General features: G+C 47.3%; 1 protein-coding gene and 1 pseudogene across 1 annotated transcript in view; one reads left to right on the top strand and one right to left on the bottom strand.

Moving 5' to 3' along the window:
- Positions 1-19,760, bottom strand: part of LOC122940436 (WAP four-disulfide core domain protein 3-like) — a 181,712-nt gene that overhangs the window by 26,594 nt on the left and 135,358 nt on the right. The gene's annotated exons all lie outside the window — the stretch shown is intronic.
- Positions 1,475-1,651, top strand: LOC122942902 (annotated as a pseudogene).

Below are 19,760 nucleotides of genomic sequence, written 5' to 3'. Positions count from 1 at the left end.
GTATACCAGCGCTGTTAGCAGCGCTCCGGGTATGAAGTGAAGGGGGGGACTATGCCCAAGCCTAGCGGGGGGGGGCGGATACGGCGGGTGGACCGCCTGCCCCCCGCCGAAGCCCTGGAGCCATACTGCAATGGGACCAAATCCCCAGCGGTGCACACCAAGCCAGGGGAGGAGGAAGGCTGGGGAGGACCGAGGCTGCTCAAAAAAGAGAGCAGCCATCCCTTGCCACCCTCAGCTATTCTCGCCAGTAAAGCATCACTCAGGGGGGGCATCTCCTGAAGCCACCTCTTTTTTTAGCGGACAGAGCGCAGCAGCATACCACGCCACACATCGCTTCCGCTTAAAGAGGAAGAGAAGAGGCGGGACAGAGTTTATATACCCTGCTTGAACCCCGCCTCCCCCCCCTTAACCAGTTCCCTGTATTAACCCCATACTAACCCAGACCCGTCTCTGCTAAATATGGGGCCAGGCAAAACTACATAAACAAAGGTAGGGGAGGGGACCACCTGTCCCTGCCCACCCTCCCTAAACTGTAGTGAGTAGAGATGTCGCGAACATAAAATTTTCCGTTCGCGATTGGTGAACGCAAATTTTCACAAATGTTCGCGAACGGGCGAACCGCCATAGACTTCATTAGGCAGGCGAATTTTAAAACCCACAGGGACTCTTTCTGGCCACAATAGTGATGGAAAAGTTGTTTCAAGGGGACTAACACCTGGACTGTGGCATGCCGGAGGGGAATCCATGGCAAAACTCCCATGGAAAATTACATAGTTGACGCAGAGTCGGGTTTTAATCCATAAAGGGCATAAATCACCTAACATTCCTAAATTGTTTGGAATAACGTGCTTTAAAACATCAGGTATGATGTTTTATCGATCAGGTAGTGTAAGGGTTACGCCCACTTCACAGTGACAGACCAAACTCTGACAGATCAAACTCCCCGTTTAACGCACCACAAACAGTCCATTTGCACAACCGCAAACTCCCCATTTGCACAAGGTTGGATACCAAGCTAGCCATGTTCCGTTCCTTGTCCTCACTGACGTCATTGAAGGTCTCTTCCTCCCTCTAACCACGTACAACACCAAGGGTCCCCGAAAGGTGACAACAAGCCCCCTGGGACGCCTGCTGTGGTTGGTCTTCCACCTCCTCAAAGCCACCTTCCTCCTCTGACTCCTCTTCTTCAGACTCCTCTCTCTGCGTTGCCGCAGGTCCAGCAATTTACGATGACAAGGCTGCTTCTGGTGGTGATGGTGACCACAACTCTTCCTCTTCATGCTCATCTACGGCCTGATCCAGCACTCTTTGCAGGGCACGCTCCAGAAAAAACGCATATGGGATGAGGTCGATGATGTTGCCTTGGGTTTGACTGATCAGGTTTGTCACCTCCGCAAAAGGACACATGAGCCTACAGCCATTGTGCATGAGCGTTCAGTAACGCGGCCCAAAAATACCCAGCTCCACAGAGGCTATCCTCTTTTTTTTATTAAAAAAAATCTGTTCTTAACAGTTTAATATCTGTTTTGTCCCCTATCAGGGGCCGATGTATGGAATAGATTTTAGGAACCGGGAGATGGAAAAAGATGCTTGGTCGGTCCTCTTACTTCCAATTTGGGGCACTGCGCGTGCGCCGTGTAGTGTACTGTGCAATCCCAATATGAGTGGTATGTTAAGTAGTACTATTCCTATCAGTTTAATCCATGTTACGTCCCCTATCAGGGGACGTGTATGGAATAGATTTTAGGAACCGGGAGATGGAAAAAGATGCTTGGTCGGTCCTCTTACTTCCAATTTCCACTGCGCGTGTAGCGTGTTATGTACTGTGCAATCCCAATATGAGTGGTATATTAAGTAGTACTATTCCTATCAGTTTAATCCCTGTTACGTCCCCTATCAGGGGACGTGTATGGAATAGATTTTAGGAACCGGGAGATGGAAAAAGATGCTTGGTCGGTTCTCCTACTTCCAATTTGGGGCACTGCACGTGCGCCGTGCAATGTATTGTGCCACCAGATATGAGAGGTGTGTTAAGTAGTACTATTCCTATCAGTTTAATCCCTGTTACGTCCCCTACTATTATTATTATTATTATTAGGTGTGTTAAGTAGTACTATTCCTATCAGTTTAATCCCTGTTACGTCCCCTATCAGGGGCCGGTCTCTGGAATAGATTTTAGGAACCGGGAGATGGAAAAAGATGCTTGGTCGGTCCTCCTACTTCCAATTTGGGGCACTGCGCGTGCGCCGTGCAATGTACTGTGCCACCAGATATGAGTGGTGTGTTAAGTAGTACTATTCCTATCAGTTTAATCCCTGTTACGTCCCCTATCAGGGGACGTGTATGGAAAAGATTTTAGACAACCGCAAAGAGTTGTCAATAGTTAACACACTCATGACATAAATTTTATTCCTGCAACGGGGTGCCGAAGGTACACTCGGTCTCCCATCAGCCGCAGGCCTGCTGCTTAGCTTCGGGAGGCTCCCTGCTTTTAGGTCTGCCTTGAGCGCCGAGCTGATCACTCGGTGCTCGACTGGTCGGTCTGTCGGTCATGTGACGCTGGCTACATCACATGACCCTCACTCCCCACTATAAATACAGGCTGCCTGTTAATTTCTACGTTCCTGGCTATTTGTTGGACTACTGAATACTCACCTGATCCTATTCCCTGACGATCCTTTGCCTGCTCCTCCTGTACTGCGCATCCGTCCTGGTATTGTGACCTCGGCTCCCACCTGACTACTCTTTGCGGACTCCTCTGGTACTTCTCTACTCTCCTGGTATTTGACCCCGGCTTCTCCTGACCATTCTTTGCTTAACCCTTTGTACTGCGTAGCTCTCTTGGTCCTGACCCGGTCCGTTCATGTTCTGTATATTTGTCCCCTGTCATCAGGACTCGTGAGGCAAGTAGGCAGGGCCAGGGGTGAGGGTGGAGCGCAGTTGTCACTATCCTTCCCCCTGTGTGTGTGTGGACGTGACCGTTACAATTCCTCTATGCGTCAATCTTGGTGTAGTGATAACTGTGCTCGTGCACACGTTTGGGAGATTGCAGGCAATGGGGTTTTTTAAAAGCCTATGGTCGTGCTGAGGTAGCTCAGTGACAGTTAAGTGACCCATAAAACAATGATTCTGCAGTGTGGGCCTATTGTTGGCCTAGTAGGCTTTAATGATCACCTTAGATGATCACAAAGAAAATTAATGTTTTTTCTATCCAATGTTATCCAGCCGATCGCTTTTGGTCTGTCAACAATGAAGCAATTACCTTATCATCTAGGGTGTGCCAACATTGCCATTGCCAACACACTCATAGAGGTGGATGCTTCATTGTGATACGCAAGCCCCTTCACCACAACAAGGTAACGATCACGAAGGGGAATTGACACATGTATGTGCCTTTTTTTTTTGTTTTGTTTTTGCAGCCACAGTGCAGCACCAGAGGCCAGAAAAATTAGGCATGTATGCCCGAAAAAATTAGGTATTGTTGCAGCCGCCAGAAAAATGTATGTTTTCCAGGCAGAAAGTGCACTAAAACATTGCGGCTTGAACCCTAGTTGGTGGCGGATAAGTTACGCAAGTCATCAGGCATGCAGAGATAAAATACAGCAGCGTGTGGACCATTTTTAGCCCAAGGCAGCTCATCTCAATCATCAGGCCATTTTTAGTCGAATGTATCGCCCACTGTCAGTCCCTTTGGGATCCATGCCTCATTCATCTTAATAAAGGTGAGGTAATCTCGACTTTTTTGACCTAGGCAACTTCTCTTCTCAGTGACAATACCTACTGCACTGAAGGTCCTTTCTGACAGGACACTTGAAACGGGGCAGGCCAGAAGTTCTATCGCAAATTGTGATAGCTCAGGCCATAGGTCAAGCCTGCACACCCAGTAGTCAAGGGGTTCATCGCTCCTCAGAGTGTCGATATCTGCAGTTAAGGCGAGGTAGTCTGCTACCTGTCGGTCGAGTCGTTCCCTGAGGGTGGACCCCGAAGGGGTGATGACGAATAGGGGGCGGACCGAACATTGCATATGTTCACCCGCAGCGGCGAACGAGAACAAGCTATGTTCGCCGGCGAATAGTTTGGGAGATCTCTACCAGTGAGCCCTGTTCTTCACAGAGCCCCTGGTGGTGGGATTAACTGTGCCGAGGGCTCACTGGTCACACCTCCATGAAGGTCCCGATACACTTTGCCACTACCTGCAGAGAACCACACTGGTGAAACCAACAGCAGAACAGACAACAGAACTGGAACCCAAGCAAACACAGGACATGGATACGATAACAAGACAAACGGGAACCAGCACAGAAGCAGGTACCTGGACCCCATGCGGAATGAAAGCATGGCTGTCTCAGGCAGACCTGCAAACAGACTAGAGATCCTCCCTCCTGAGAACCCAGGGACCTTCTCACAAAGGCAGGACAAACACAGGAACAGACGCAGTAAGGCACTGCAGAGCAGACATCAGATGCAGTAGAGCATTGCTAGGCTATACAAGGAACAGAGTGTATATAGACTAGGTTTGCCACCCATATGGGATTGACCCGGAGAGTCCGGGTTTGTAATCCTGTGCCTGGGTACAAGCCTCTCTCAGACCTGGGCACAGAAAGATTCATGAGACGTCTTCCCTTCTACGCTTGCCTGCCCTCATCTGTCCTGACAGCTGGTGGAGTGGCGCAGGCGGTGAGTGAGCAGCCGGCGTGATGTCAGAGTCAGCGGCGCCGGCGGCTGCGTCCGGCGATGAGGACAGGACTGTCAGTCAGCAGCGGAAGACGTCAGCTGACTGAGCCTGTCAAACTGCCGGCGTGGTGAATCCGGTGATCAGCTGAGCGAGTGGCATAGCCCCACCCCATCACTGTGTCACACTCACCCCATGCCATCTTATGTACACTTCTATACCAGCAATAGGAAGCTGCCTCCTCGTCCAAGCGCGTCCTTTCGTTGCTAGGAAACCGCCTGCTCCCAGAAAGACGTGCGTTGCCCCTTCTGGGAAGAAATGGCTGCGACCCTGGTTAGAGGAGCTGCCCAGGAGCTGGGTGAGAACCGGAGCACGCGATTGGTGTCGCTGTGTCGGGCTCAGGAGCCTGCGGGGCAGGGGTTCAAGGGCAGCCTTTCTCACTAATGTCGCCGGGCCCTGCAGCACTCAGTGGCCTGCCGCAGCCGCTGTTTGAGTCAAACAGTGCCGGCCCCAAGCGACGGTTTCCGGGGGATGAGGGCCACATTACTCTAACTGGGGGTCACTAATAGGGCCATAACTCTTACTGGGGCACACTAATGGGGGCATTACTATTACTGAGGGGGCACTAATGGGGCATTACTATTACTGGGGGCGCTAATGGGGGCTTTAATATTCCTAGGGAACCACAGTATGACAGCGACTTCACACCCTGTGTTAAGCCACGCCCCCCACAACCACAACCTTTTTGGGTGTGGCTTAACTTGTCCAGTATTTTTTTTTTTGTTGGCAAAGGTGGCATCCCTAATGCAGACAGAGAACAGGTACAGGAGATCAGGCAAGACATGGACAAGGATAACAACATAAACATCGTACAGGACAGGTACAGAAGGTCAGACAAGGCAAAAAACAACAACACGTAACCAGGCGACACCATAAACAAGGGCAGATGGCAAAACTCCCTAGGTCAGCAGCAAGGGGCTACACCCAGTAAGATCCAAAACAGACTGACCCCCTGGGTGAGCAGCAAGGGGCAACATCCAGCAAGGCAGAAGAAAAACTCATCACAAGCACCACAGCTCACATCAGAACCAAACGGGGAGTCTGCAAGAACAGGGAAGTGAACACACAAGCTGCACTCCTGAGCGTTGCCCTTGGCACCCAGCATACATGGAGTCCACCGCAGCCAGTACTCCAGAGCACAAACAACCCGTGACACAAACAGAAATGCATCCATACTAAGGCCATGTTCACACAAAAGGCCGCAGCCAGCGCGCATTACAGAACCAACATACATGTGCAGCGAAGCCTAGCCCAAAGTGCTAAAGAGGCGGCAACAGGCTTGGGTCCCTTTAAGAAATGTTTGTGATGCCAGTTGCAATGAAGCAACAACGGGACAGAGTCCCTTTAAGAAATGGTGTTGGTGGCGGCACCCAGGTGTAGGAATGGTCGAGTGGCATAGAATGGCCTAAAATGTCCCTTTATGTAATGTTGTGTCACGGTGCTCCTACCTGGATACACTGGACCCCAGGCGTTGGCTCCGAAGCAGAAAAAGGGGGGAAGTTAACTTGGGGATGAAGAATAAATTGAGTCCAGGCCTTGTGATAAAGTTGAAAAGCAGCGTCACTTTGCATAAACGTTTCTTCAAACGGTTTACAGACTTTATTTTGGTCCCAGGAGGCTTTAGCATTCAAACTGTGGCAGGCAAACTCCTCTCTGCTACATCGGTTGCTCTCTGACTCTGCTGTACCGACAGGCTTAAATAGAATCTTTGCTTCTGCTGCGTGCTGCAACTTCTCTTTGTAGTCTGGTCGGTCTCTAGATTTGTCCAGGGAAAACTCCTCCTGGCTTCTGAGGCTTTAAGCTGTGGCCTCCATGTCCAGCAGAGCTAAAGGTGCTCTAGCTGGCTTGCTTTGCTTAGCTGGGGCACGTCCAACGGCGATGCGCCTAGCCCTGGCTTCCTTCCCCTAGCAGGGGATAAGCTAGACACTCCCCTAGCAGGGGATAAGCTAGACTCTCCCCTAGCAGGGGGTAAGCTAAACTGACCTCTAAGTAGTCCCCTCCCCTCCTTAAAGGGAGAGTTAGAATGGAAAGAAGGATTCCGTTCTCTCTAACTGTAGCTCTGCCATGCTTGCTGCCACCTACTGGTAAACCAGTAATATTGTAATATTGGAACATAACAGTTGCAAAATAGGAATGCACATTGTGAAGGACTTGGATTAAATACAGTTACAGATGTTTCTCAATCCTTTGTCTTAGAACATGTCGTTCCTTTATGTTCAAATGTATCTGAAAACTTCAATAAAAAAAAGTTTTCTCTGCTGCTATAGGAATACTAAAACAAGAACAAATGTCAAAAAATCTAGCTAACGAGTCCGAACATAGATTAGATTCAGAAAAACCGACAAATAAAAAATCATCTAGGTAGTGTAAAGCGCCACCTATTTTCGTATCATAATCAATAACCCACTGAATAAACAAAGAAAAAGCTTCAAAGCAATAACAAGACAAAGAAAAACCCATTGGGAGACATTTATCAAAATAAAAATAACCATTGAACTGAAAACCTAATAAATTGAAACCCGAGGGCTAAACTGTCAATAAACGAAATGCCGACTTAATGTCAGTCTTTGCTAATAAAGCTCCCTTACCAAAACACCGTAGAAAGGCTAAGGCATTGTCAAATGAGGCATAAACAACCAAGGCCTTTGATTTATCCACCATGTCATTCAGAGAGCTTTTCTCACAAAATGACAGGTGATGAATAAGCTTGAAGTCCCCAGGCTCCTCCTTTGGCACAACGCCCAAAGGAGAAAGCTTAAAATTCTCAAAAGGAGGATCCGTAAGACTACTTTCACACTAGCGGCACGGACCTCCGGCAGGCTGTTCCATCGGGTGAACACCCTGTCGGATCCGTCCTGCCGCTACTGAACGTGTGCCTCCGGACTGCCGCTCCGTCCCCATTGACTATAATGGGGGCGGGGTGGAGTTCCGGCAGAGGCACGGCAGCACACGGCGAGAGGCTGCCGGAATAAATTTCGGACAGGCCATAGTTTTACTAGTAGTAAGTATTCCTCTACAGTAGAAGTCTCATATTTTATTTATTTTTCTGCTGACTGGCTATACAGCTATATAGTGTAGGGGTTAAAGTTCTGGGCTGTGATGCAGAAGCTGTGAGTTCAAATCCTGTCACAAATGTTTTCAGAAATAGAGGTTCTGAGGCTTTAAGCTGTGGCCTCCATGTCCAGCAGAGCTAAAGGTGCTCTAGCTGGCTTGCTTTGCTTAGCTGGGGCACGTCCAACGGCGACACAACACCCCTAGCAGGGGATAAGCTAGACTCTCCCCTAGCAGGGGGTAAGCTAAACTGACCTCTAAGTAGTCCCCTCCCCTTCTTAAAGGGAGAGTTAGAATGGAAAGAAGGATTCCGTTCTCTCTAACTGTAGCTCTGTTAGAGAGCTACAGTTATATTAGATTTATATATTTTTTTTAGTAATTGTAAAAATGTATGGCTCAAAATAAATGTATAATTACTAATATATTTTCATACTTCTGATATATATGAATGCATAATATGTGGGAAACTACTACTGATATTTTAGCCATAATATATTTACATATAATATATTATATATTCTAAATATATAATATGTGCAAATATATTATGGCTCTATATATATATTTACAGTACAGACCAAAAGTTTGGACACACCTTCTCATTCAAAGAGTTTTCTTTATTTTCATGACTATGAAAATTGTAGATTCACACTGAAGGCATCAAAACTATGAATTAACACATGTGGAATTATATACACATAACAAAAAAGTGTGAAACAATTGAAAATATGTGTGCTTTGCACACTCTTGGCATTCTCTTGATGAGCTTCAAGAGGTAGTCACCTGAAATGTTTTTCACTTCACAGGTGTGCCCTGTCAGGTTTAATAAGTGGGATTTCTTGCCTTATAAATGGGGTTGGGACCATCAGTTGCGTTGTGGAGAAGTCAGGTGGATACACAGCTGATAGTCCTACTGACTAAACTGTTTGTATTATTTATTATGTATTAATTTTGTATTAATTTGTTTGTATTAATTTGTATTATGGCAAGAAAAAAGCAGCTAAGTACAGAAAAACGAGTGGCCATCATTACTTTAAGAAATGAAGGTCAGTCAGTCCGAAAAATTGGGAAAACTTTGAAAGTGTCCCCAAGTGCAGTCACAAAAACCATAAAGCGCTACAAAGAAACTGGCTCACATGTGGACCGCCCCAGGAAAGGAAGACCAAGAGTCACCTCTGCTGCGGAGGATAAGTTCATCCGAGTCACCAGCCTCAGAAATCGCATGTTAACAGCAGCTCAGATTAGAGACCAGGTCTATGCCACACAGAGTTCTAGCAGCAGACACATCTCTAGAACAACTGTTAAGAGGAGACTGTATGAATCAGGACTTCATTGTAGAATATCTGCTAGGAAACCACTGCTAAGGACAGGCAACAAGCAGAAGAGACTTGTTTGGGCTAAAGAACACAAGGAATGGACATTAGACCAGTGGAAATCTGTGCTTTGGTCTGATGAGTCCAAATTTGAGATCTTTGGTTCCAACCACTGTGTCTTTGTGCGACGCAGAAAAGGTGAACGGATGGACTCTACATGCCTGGTTCCCACCGTGAAGCATGGAGGAGGAGGTGTGATGGTGTGGGTGTGCTTTGAAATATAGTAGAGAACAGACAGCACTTCCAGTATAAAATTGTGATTTATTGGCCCATGTGGGACAGTGAGGCAACATTTCGGCTCGGACACAGAGCCTTTCTCAAGCATAAAACACAAGTGCATTGCAAAGCATAAATAGCCCAAACAAAATTGGGGGGTGGAGCAAACAATAAACATGATAATTACAATAAAATCATGAAACATAGATAAAAACAAGTGTAAAGTGACATGATATAGTACATAATAATAACAACCAAAGACATAATTATATGTGAAATCAATCAGACATTAATCATTAATCATAATGCAAAAAACACTAAAAATAGATAAATTACACCATTCAACCACAGGTGCTGTGGGTCATAATAATCATATTAAATATTAGCAGGTGGGATATAGGATCAGATCATAAACCTACACATCAGACACATCGTAGGTCCACATGCGATCAAATGCCAATCTTGGCGTGTAACAACTTACAGTGCGCAGGCGCCAGGTTGCGTCTAGAATGTGTGATCTCATGCCGTCACCGGAGTAGGCTTCTCGCAAGCCTCCTCCCCTTTCAATCACAGCAAAGCAGCTCACTACTGCCAAAGCTCCAATGCGCATGCCCGCGTGATGTCATATCGGGAAGTGCCATATTGGATACTGGCAAAGTTGCCCCAAGTTATATTACATTATAGTAATGGCATGTAGGAAAAAAATAACGGGAGGGGATACTCCTAGTCAAAGGAGTACACCATCCTAATGGTGGAGCATGCAATGTAAGCCCAACCGACACTGCCATGCAGATCGCGCAACTAAGCACCGCCCCATACATGCCTCCTACCACAGCCAAAAATAGGGTTCTCCTGACAACTCTGGAATACTAAATAATAAAAATTTCAAGAAACAACCTGGGAAGCGGCAAAAATAACACAAACACAATTTATTAACAATGGCATGGGACCACAATGTTGTTCCGTAGTGTATGTTCATTCCATCTCCAAATAATTCCACCTCTTTCATCCAAAATTCTATTTAAAAAAAGAGGATAAAGAAAGATCATAAGTATATGTTGATGCAATTACTTGTGTTCAAAAAGCAACCACCACTACAGGGTATGAAAGAAGACATAAAGGCATAGACATCAAGGTCAAACCAATCCTCTAAGTATACATCCTTGGATTATAATCAGTATTTAGACCATTTGGTCTCAGACTATTCAATGTGTGTATCCAAAACAGCTCCTTTTTCTTCAATAACCGAATTCTATTGCCTCCTCGTCTAGGTAAAGGAATGTGATCAATAATCCAATATTTTAATTCGCTCTCTGAATGATTTAGCTCAAATAAATGTTTGGAAATGGGCAAATCCTGACGCTTCTTCCTAATAGTATACCGATGCAAGGGCAGGTCAGAACATATATCGCAAAGTTGGAATTACACGTAAGGTAGAAGGGTATCAAATATCTCACATCAGTGGTTGGATGTGTAAAGAATCTGCCCTTACAAATATATTTGCAATTGACACAACTGAGACATGGGAAACAACCCTGACTCTGCTGGGTCAATGTACTTTGTGTCACTCTAGGACCAGGACCAATATCCGCTCTAACCAACTGATCGCGCAGATTTCTTGATCTTCGATAAGAAAAAAGGGGAAGCCTAAATTCAGGTATCTGATCCAGGCATCCTCCCAAAATACCCCAATGCTTCTTGATGACACGGTTATCTCACTGCTGTGTTCAGTATATCTAGAAATGAAAGGAATCCTGGTATGGGTCCCCTTCACATCTTTCCTCATCAATGTATCATCTCTATCAATCGCATGTACTTTTCCAATTTGAGACTGCAATAACTTAGGGGGATAACTCCTTTGTATAAACTTATTAACCATGACATTAAGTGTATCATTAAGTACATCAGGGTCCGAAACAATCCTTTTCGCTCTCAAAAATTGTGAAAAAGGAAGGTGTGTGTGTGTGTGTGTGTATATATATATATGTATATATATATATATATATATATATATATATTTGTGGTAGGAGCTAATCGAGGAACAGAGTAGGCATGCCTATCTACTGCCCTGAACCAACTGGCTGGAGTGTGCCCGGTGCCAGTGACGAGGTAAGGCCTAGATGAGTGGGCCACCCAGGAGGAGTGAATGAAAAAGGGGATGGGAGGGAGGGGCAAAGAACGGGCGCCCTCCTGCTTGTACCAGGGGGTTTAAGTAGGGTAAGTCGCTCCACCCACAATTACAGGCTGCACGCAGCCTTAACTATTTGTGGTAGGAGCTAATCGAGGAACAGAGTAGGCATGCCTATGTACTGCCCTGAACCAACTGGCTGGAGTGTGCCCGGTGCCAGTGACGAGGTAAGGCCTAGATGAGTGGGCAAAGAGAACCGGCCCGGAGTAGGGTGGAATGTATTCTTGGAGCATCATGGAACCCATAAAGCCCAAAGAACGAAAGGCTCTGACAATCTCAACTCGCGGATTGGGAATGTACCTAGGGTAGCAGGACGACCGCCAATGACCCACCTTGCGGATGACGTGTGCCGGTACCTGATGACTGGATGCTGCGGAAGCAGACCCTACGTGAGAGGAGTGCCCGGATACCGTGCTAGGGTTGAACCCCACCCCTGCCGCCAGGGTGCGGATATTGGAGACAACTGGGCCGAAGAAGAGGGGCCTACCGTTAATCGGGAGCAACGGGTCGTCTAACGCGGGAGACTGGAGTGAGGCCAGAAGCTCTTGGAGTGCCTAGACGGAACACCAACAGTTGGCCGTAGGGAAGAACTCTACCTCGGTGGGAGGACCAGCCTGATTGGACTTGGTGGCTGGGATGGACAGTATGAAGTGGACCGTATGCCAGGCGAGATGTCGCCTGAGCAGGGTCGCTCGGTTGACCGTGCCGTAGGTAAACTCCCCGGGTCTAAGCACCCATGGAACCCTAGGTACATGCCTGCTTTGGTGATGATGCTTGCTGAGTGCCCAAAGGGAGACAGTCTAGGGCTACGGACAATCTGTGGAAAAGCTCGCCTGACACTGGTTGTCTACGCACCTGGACCGCTGTGCTAACCCTGAGGGTGGCTTTGATGGCCTGATACGAAAAATGGATTTGGCAGAGGGGTCGCTGAGCATCCGATGGTGTTGAATGCTGGCCAAATACAGCTTGATGGTGTTAAATGACAGGAGGCGGTGCGTGTGGCAATGGGCTATAAAGCCATGAAACGTGACCTCGTCCACCTCCCCCGAGGATGGGTGTTTTTTTTTTTGTGTTTTTTTTGGGAGACTGAGGGGCCGGGAAGTGAAAGACCTGCCCTGGGCATGATCGTAAATGTACAGTAGAGGAACCCTAACAGGGACTGGAGCTCCCATTTGGACAGGACCCTGGAAGAAGCCGCAGATGAACGGCAGCCTGGATCTTAGCCAGCTTGGCGGCCGCCACGGGGGCCTCAAGCCTGGCAAAAAGCTGGGGCAACTAGCCCAGCCCGAGGGGACGCCCTGAGGTCCCTTGACGATCAGGAATCAGGGTGCAGACTGCCCAGGTGAGATTGAGCAAAACCATGACGTAGCAATGAACAGGAGAATGCCGCTTGAGTGGGAGCAGAGTACAATACCTGATATAACAACAATTGTCGAGATAATGGATGACCATATCCAAACCCCCGTGATGAACCCGGATCCAATGCAATCAGGGATTCAAACATGCGGAACCCGAACCGGGTAAACAGGAACAACTGGATACTGCTGGAAAACCCCGAGCGTTCCAGGCAAATAAATCGGGTCCTGAGTGATTCAGGCAAATGTGTACCACCAGTGGGAAAAGACCTGAGCGATTCAGGCAAATGCGAACAACATGTGGGAAAAAATGCTGAGTGATTCAGGCAAATGCGAACAACCTGTGGAAAAAAGACCTGAGCGATTCAGGGAATAAGTAACCTGAGTGAATCAAGAAAATACACACAACCTGGAAATGCCGCCAACCTGAAAGAGACAGGAAAATACAAAACCTGAGTGATTCAGGGAAATACGTAACCTGGGTGAATCAGGAAAAACATACCGCCTGGAAATACCGGCAACCTGAAGACAGGAAATACAAAACCTGAGTGATTCAGGGAAATACCTGACCTGCGCTATTCAGGGAAATACGTAAACCTGAGTGACTTGGGCACATACATAAACCTGAGCGATCCAGAAAACATGAACCCGGGCGATTCGGGAAACATAAACCCGATTGATTCAGGGAAATGCATGAACCCGAGTGATCCAGGAAACACGTAAAACCTGCGCGACTCCGGGGAATTAGACCTGGGTGAATGGGTAAATACGTGAATTTTGGGCTAATCCAGGAAATACATGGGCACGAGACCCAGAGAGAGGTGCGATCTGGTGGCACTGAAAAGAGGCGACGGAGAACCAGGATGCAGCCTGGGCGCCATGGTCAACTGCTGGGTGACCCTGGACAGCCAGAATAAGAGCCGAAGTTGCGCCGCATGCAACAAACCTGCGGAAAACAGGAATCCGGACACGAATCGGGTAACCAGGAACCAGCCGGACGCTGCTGCTGCATGGAACCCGCGTAATTCGGGCGATACACTGAATCCTGAGCGGTTCAGGCAACATGGAATCCTAAGCAAAGCAGGCAATTACATACACCTTCATAAGGAGGACAGACACCTGGGTGGGTCGGGCAGTACCTTGAACCTGGTTGGACCTGGCCACTACCTACCCACTGGGAGACCAGGGAAAAAACAGAAGCCTGGGCGAATCAGGCCAACCTGACCTGAGTGAATCAGGGGAATACATAACCAGACTGTTCAGGAAAATATGCAACCTGGGAAACAACCGACCTGGAAGAGGTAGGAAAAACACACCTGACACCTGAGCGAATCAGGGAACACACAAGACCCGAGCGATTCAGGGAACACACAAGACCCGAGCGATTCAGGGAACACACAAGACCCGAGCGATTCAGGGAACACACAAGACCCGAGCGATTCAGGGATCACACAAGACCTAAGCGATTCAGGGAACCTTACCCCTAAGTCACTAAGGGGAGGCATAACACCAGAGCAATTCAGGGGACCTGACCCCTGAGTCACTTAGGGAAGACATGACACATGCAATTTTTGGGAACATGACACCTGTGAATTGAAGAAAACATAACCCTGAGCGATTCAGGGAAGACATGACACATGCAATTCTTGGGTAAATGACACATGCAATTTGGAGAAAACATAACCCTGAGTGATTCAGGGAAGACATGACACATGCCATTTTGGGAACATGACACCTGTGATTTGGAGAAAAACACGACGCTTGAGCGAATCAGGGAAGACAAAACCTGAATGATTCAGGGAAGACATGACACCTGCGATTCCGGGAATATGACACCTGTGATTTGGAGAAAAACATGACACCTGCGATTCCTGGAACATGACACATGCAATTTGAGGAAAAACATGACACCTGAGTGATTTAGGGAAACAAAACCTGAGTGATTCTGGGAAGACATGACCTGCGATTCCGGGAACATGACACCTGTGACTCGGGGAAAAACATGACACCTGAAGACATAACACTTGAGTAGTTTAGGGGAGACATAACACATGAGCGATCAGGGGAGACATAACACATGAGCGATCCGAGGAGCCATACTACCTGAGCGATTCAGGGAAGACATTGCACCTGAGCGATCTGAGGAGCCATACTACCTGAGCGATTCAGGGAAGACATTACACCTGAGCGATCCGAGGAGCCATACTACCTGAGCGATTCAGGGAAGACATTACACCTGAGCGATCCGAGGAGCCATACTACCTGAGCGATTCAGGGAAGACATTACACCTGAGCGACTTTAGGGAAGACATTACCCTAAGCGATTCAGGGAACATGACACCCGGTGGTTACAGGGACGATATAACATCGGAGTGGATCGGGGAACAAGTGACACCTGAGCGGTATCAGGAATGACATAACACCTGAGCGATTCAGGGAAGACGGGACCCCTGGGCAATTTTAGGGCAGCCGTAACCCTGAGAGGTTCAGGGAACACCTGGCCCCTGAATTCAAGAAATACCACAGCCCCCAGCCACCCAGGGGGTGAAGATTTATAAACGTAATGGCGTGATTGGCATAGGAGCCCAGGGTGACCGGGGCCTGCACCTGGCAGTAAATCACAATTTTCCTTTTTCCCAGAAGTCCGGGGGTTAAGGGCAGCAGGCCAAACAGCCAGGCAGCCAGCGACTCGCCCGCACGGAGAAGCGGCACTCACTGCAGACAGGGTGGCTGTGCTCCTAGTCCTGCCGCCCGGGACCCCCGAACCGGGTAACATAATCAGGAAGAAGGCATGACTGCCACAGTGCCAACCTTCCCTGGCAGCCACAGCAACCCAAGAACTGGTCAACAGATGACTTAACCACAGTGCCGCATCTAAACTTCCTAACCTTGGTTGGCTTGCAGGCGTCTGCAAGGTCTTGCAGTATAGAGCCTACAACAAACAGCCCCATCATCACACATGCGGCGCTGTCCCCGCCTGCCCCCCTTTTTTCGGGCCGCGCCGCACCAACTTGCGGTGCATGCGCCGGAGGTGCCCAGGACCTGGAGGGGGGAGGCGACTGGGTGATGCATGCTCCGGCAGCCGGCGTGAGGCAGGGGGCCTGACATGGAGCTACCAGCCGGGCTGTGAATCGGTGGAACACGAGGTGCCGGTGGCAGGCGCGTCCGCCCGGGCCGCAGAGCGGTGATACTCTGCTAGGCTGCAGGGAGAGAAGCGGGGGAGCGTCCGCACTGCCAACAGGTCTCGGCTACCCAGCCAGGACCAACTTACCGGAGGCGCCGTGGTCTGGATTCCACGAGGACGCAAAACCGGAAGTGACGTCACAGAAGGTATCGAAACCGGAAGTGACGTCACGGACGGGCGGAACAGCAAAGAACGGGCGCCCTCCTGCTTGTACCAGGGGGTTTAAGTAGGGTAAGTCGCTGGACCCACATCTACAGGCTATATATATATATATATATATATACACAAATAGAAAAAATGGCAGCACCAATTATCAAAAAATACGTTGGGCGCTATGTCACAGGGTGTAACCATATTGCAGCACGCCAGACCTGCAGGGTATAGCGACAGTGAGGTCACGGAATGGGCGACCGAGGGTTACTCACTTTTTGGAGGACCCTGGGCAGACACTAGTTCCTCTGGGGCACACTCTGGGTGTAGAGACCTGGCCTGATGTTGGATAAGGTGCCCTGGTTGTTACAGGTGTTTAGAGTGCCTGAGGCAAGGTCCCTTTAAGGATCGTGATGCCAGTGCCTGTAACGGTGGCACACCGGTTGGTAGGAATAGTAATTGAGGTACACAGATTGTATGGTGAACCAAACGTTGCTTTACTTGAAAACAGTCCAACTTTGTACAGTCAATTACAGTGGTTAATGATGATGATGCAGTCCCTTGAACAATACGTCCCAAGCAGGCTTACTTTCAATGATGGCAGGTATTAAAAATGCAAGATACTTGGAGGGCAAACAGTTAATACTTTGCAGTGCAATGCTGCTCTATCCCCTCAGCTATTCTAGCTGGCTGGATCCCAAGGCCCGGATGCCTAAGTGCTGGCTTAAATCCTTGGTATAAATTCCTTCCTCCAGTATAAACCCTTGCTCTTCACTTTATAGTACTTCTGCCCATCAGGTTACTTATCTGCACTTGGTTGTATTATCCTCGCTTGGTAGGGAAACTGTAGGTTGTTCCCAGGAGGTCCTCTTCTACTACTGGGGTATCTCAACTGAGCTATGCTTAGCCTCAGGAGCTTCAGGCTGACGAGGTAACTCCTCTAGTCCCCTGGAATACACTCAGTCTCCAAGCAGGCTGTACTCCTTCTAGCCTCTTGGTACAGCTAGAAACCAGGACTGTCTAGCTGCATGTCAGGAGGAGGCCCTCAGCATATCCTGGGCTGGTGCCTTCTCACTTCTGTCTCCACAGACTCCTCACTATGACCTAACCCCTCCCTGTCTGGGCCTGGACATTTATACTAGGGGCTCCCTATCTCCCTCTAGTGTCTGGGATGCCTAACTACACCCTAATAGGCCTGCTATGCATAATACAGGGGAAACATTGCATGCTAAAACACATAGAAAATGCATTAAAGTGCACAGTCAAATGTAACATCACTGTCCCTTGTGAGTAGAAGTAACACGTTACCCAATTGACCCTTGTGTAGTGCCCACTCCTGCCTAGTGGGACACTACAATATTGCGTGGATGACTACTGTCAAAATGTAAGAGGGTATTCTTGTCTGTAGGTTTTGTAAATAAATACGTATGCAATTGCCCCTCATGATATCTGACAGTAGTATCCAGGAATTGGATCTCAGTATCTGAGTGTACAAGGGTAAATTGTAGCTCCCTGTTAACACTATTCAGATAACATTGAAAATTCATCAATTCAGAGCAGACACCAGTCCAAATGAGGAAGATGTCATTGATGTATCTCCACATGTATACCTCAAAATGATATTGAGAAGGTCCATGATAAACTCACTTGCTGGTGTGGTAAGAGATGACATGTCTAACATATGTCTAATCGCCATGATACAGAGGTCATGATCGATAGAGGTATATAAAGATGTCACGTCAAAAGACGCTAGATGTATAGAATGTATATCAGTGAGGTCAATAGTATCCAATTTGCACAAGAAATCAGTAGTATCCTGAATATATGATTGTGCCCCACTAGCAAATTTGAATAGTCTGAGACCGAATGGTCTAAATATTGATTATAATCCGGGGATGTATACTTAGAGGATTGGTTTGCCCATGATGTCTATGCATTTATGTCTTGTTTCATACCCTGTAGTAGTGGTTGCTTTTTGAACACAAGTAATTGCATCAACATATACTTATACTTTTTTTATAGAATATTGGATGAAAGAGGAGGAATTATTTGGAGATGGAATGAACATACTCTACGGAACAACATTGTGGTCCCATGTCATAGTTTATAAATTGGGTTTGTGTTATTTTTGCCGCTTCCCAAGTTGTGTCTTGACATTTTTTTTATTTAGTATCCCAGAGTTGTCAGGAGAACCCTGTTTTTAGCTGTGGTAGCAGGCGTGTATGGGGCAGCGCTTAGTTGCACAATCTGCACAGCAGCGCCGGTCGGGCTTACATTGCATGCCCCACCATTAGGATGGTGTACTCCTTTGACTAGGATTATCCCCTCCCTTTATTTGCTTCCTACATGCCGTTACTATAATGTAATATAACTTGGGGCAACTTTGCCAATATCCAATATGGCGCTTCCCGATATGACATCAAGCGGGCATGTGCGTTGGAGCTTTGGTAGTAGTGACCTGCTTTGCTGTGATTGAAAGGGGAGGAAACTTGCGAGATGCCTACTCCGGTGATGGAATGAGATCACACACTCTAGACGCAACCTGGCGCCTGCGCACTGTAAGTTGTTACACGCAAAGTTTTATATTTGATCGCATGTGGACCTACGATGTGTCTGATGGGTAGGTTTATGATCTGATCCCATATCCCACCTGCTAATATTTTTAATATGATTATTATGACGCACAGCACCTGTAGTTTATTGGTGTAATTTATCTATCTTTAAAGTTTTTTGCATTAAATGATTATTGTCTGATTGATTTCACATATAATTATGTCTTTGGTGATTATTATTATGCACTAAATCATGACACTTTACACTTGTTTTTATCTATGTATCATGATTTTATTGTAATTATCATGTTTGTTGTTTGCTCCACCCCCCAATTATGTTTGGGCTAGTTATACTTTCTAATGCACTTGTGTTTTATGCTTGAGAAAGGCTCTGTGTCCGAGCCGAAACATTGCCTCGTTGCCCCACATGGGCCAGTAAATGACGATTTTCTACTGGAAGTGCTGTCCGTTTTCTACTATATTTCTGGGTAAGAAGTTACACCCTGGGACATAGCACCCGACGTATTTTTTGATAATTGGTGCTGCCATTTTTTCTATTTGTATTTATACTTTTTTGGCTTAGCACAATTTTTTATTGCTACTTTCTGTATTTTTGCTGATTATGGATACGGACTTCCCATGTGGTTCCACCTACTCACAGGAGGAAACGGAGCGTATTATGTAGTGCATTGGGGGAGATGCCACCTTTTTGAACACCCCATCGATTAAGGAGTTAAAGAAAAAAAAAAACAGTTTTTATCTAAAAAGACTGCTTCATTGGGCCTATACCTTGGGTGAATACTATAAGGCCCAAAGGATACCACGGGGCATGGGATCTCACCTAAGACCCAATTTGTTTTTTAACAATTCTTTTTTTCTGCAAGAAACTTGAAACTCTCTCCAATAGATACTCTCTGGATTTCATCCTTCTTAATGTGCAATATCTACAAGCCGAATTA

The sequence above is a fragment of the Bufo gargarizans genome, chromosome 6 (assembly GCF_014858855.1).
Source record: "Bufo gargarizans isolate SCDJY-AF-19 chromosome 6, ASM1485885v1, whole genome shotgun sequence".
In the NCBI taxonomy this organism is placed as follows: domain Eukaryota; kingdom Metazoa; phylum Chordata; class Amphibia; order Anura; family Bufonidae; genus Bufo; species Bufo gargarizans.
This window is presented reverse-complemented; position numbering and strand designations above follow the sequence as displayed.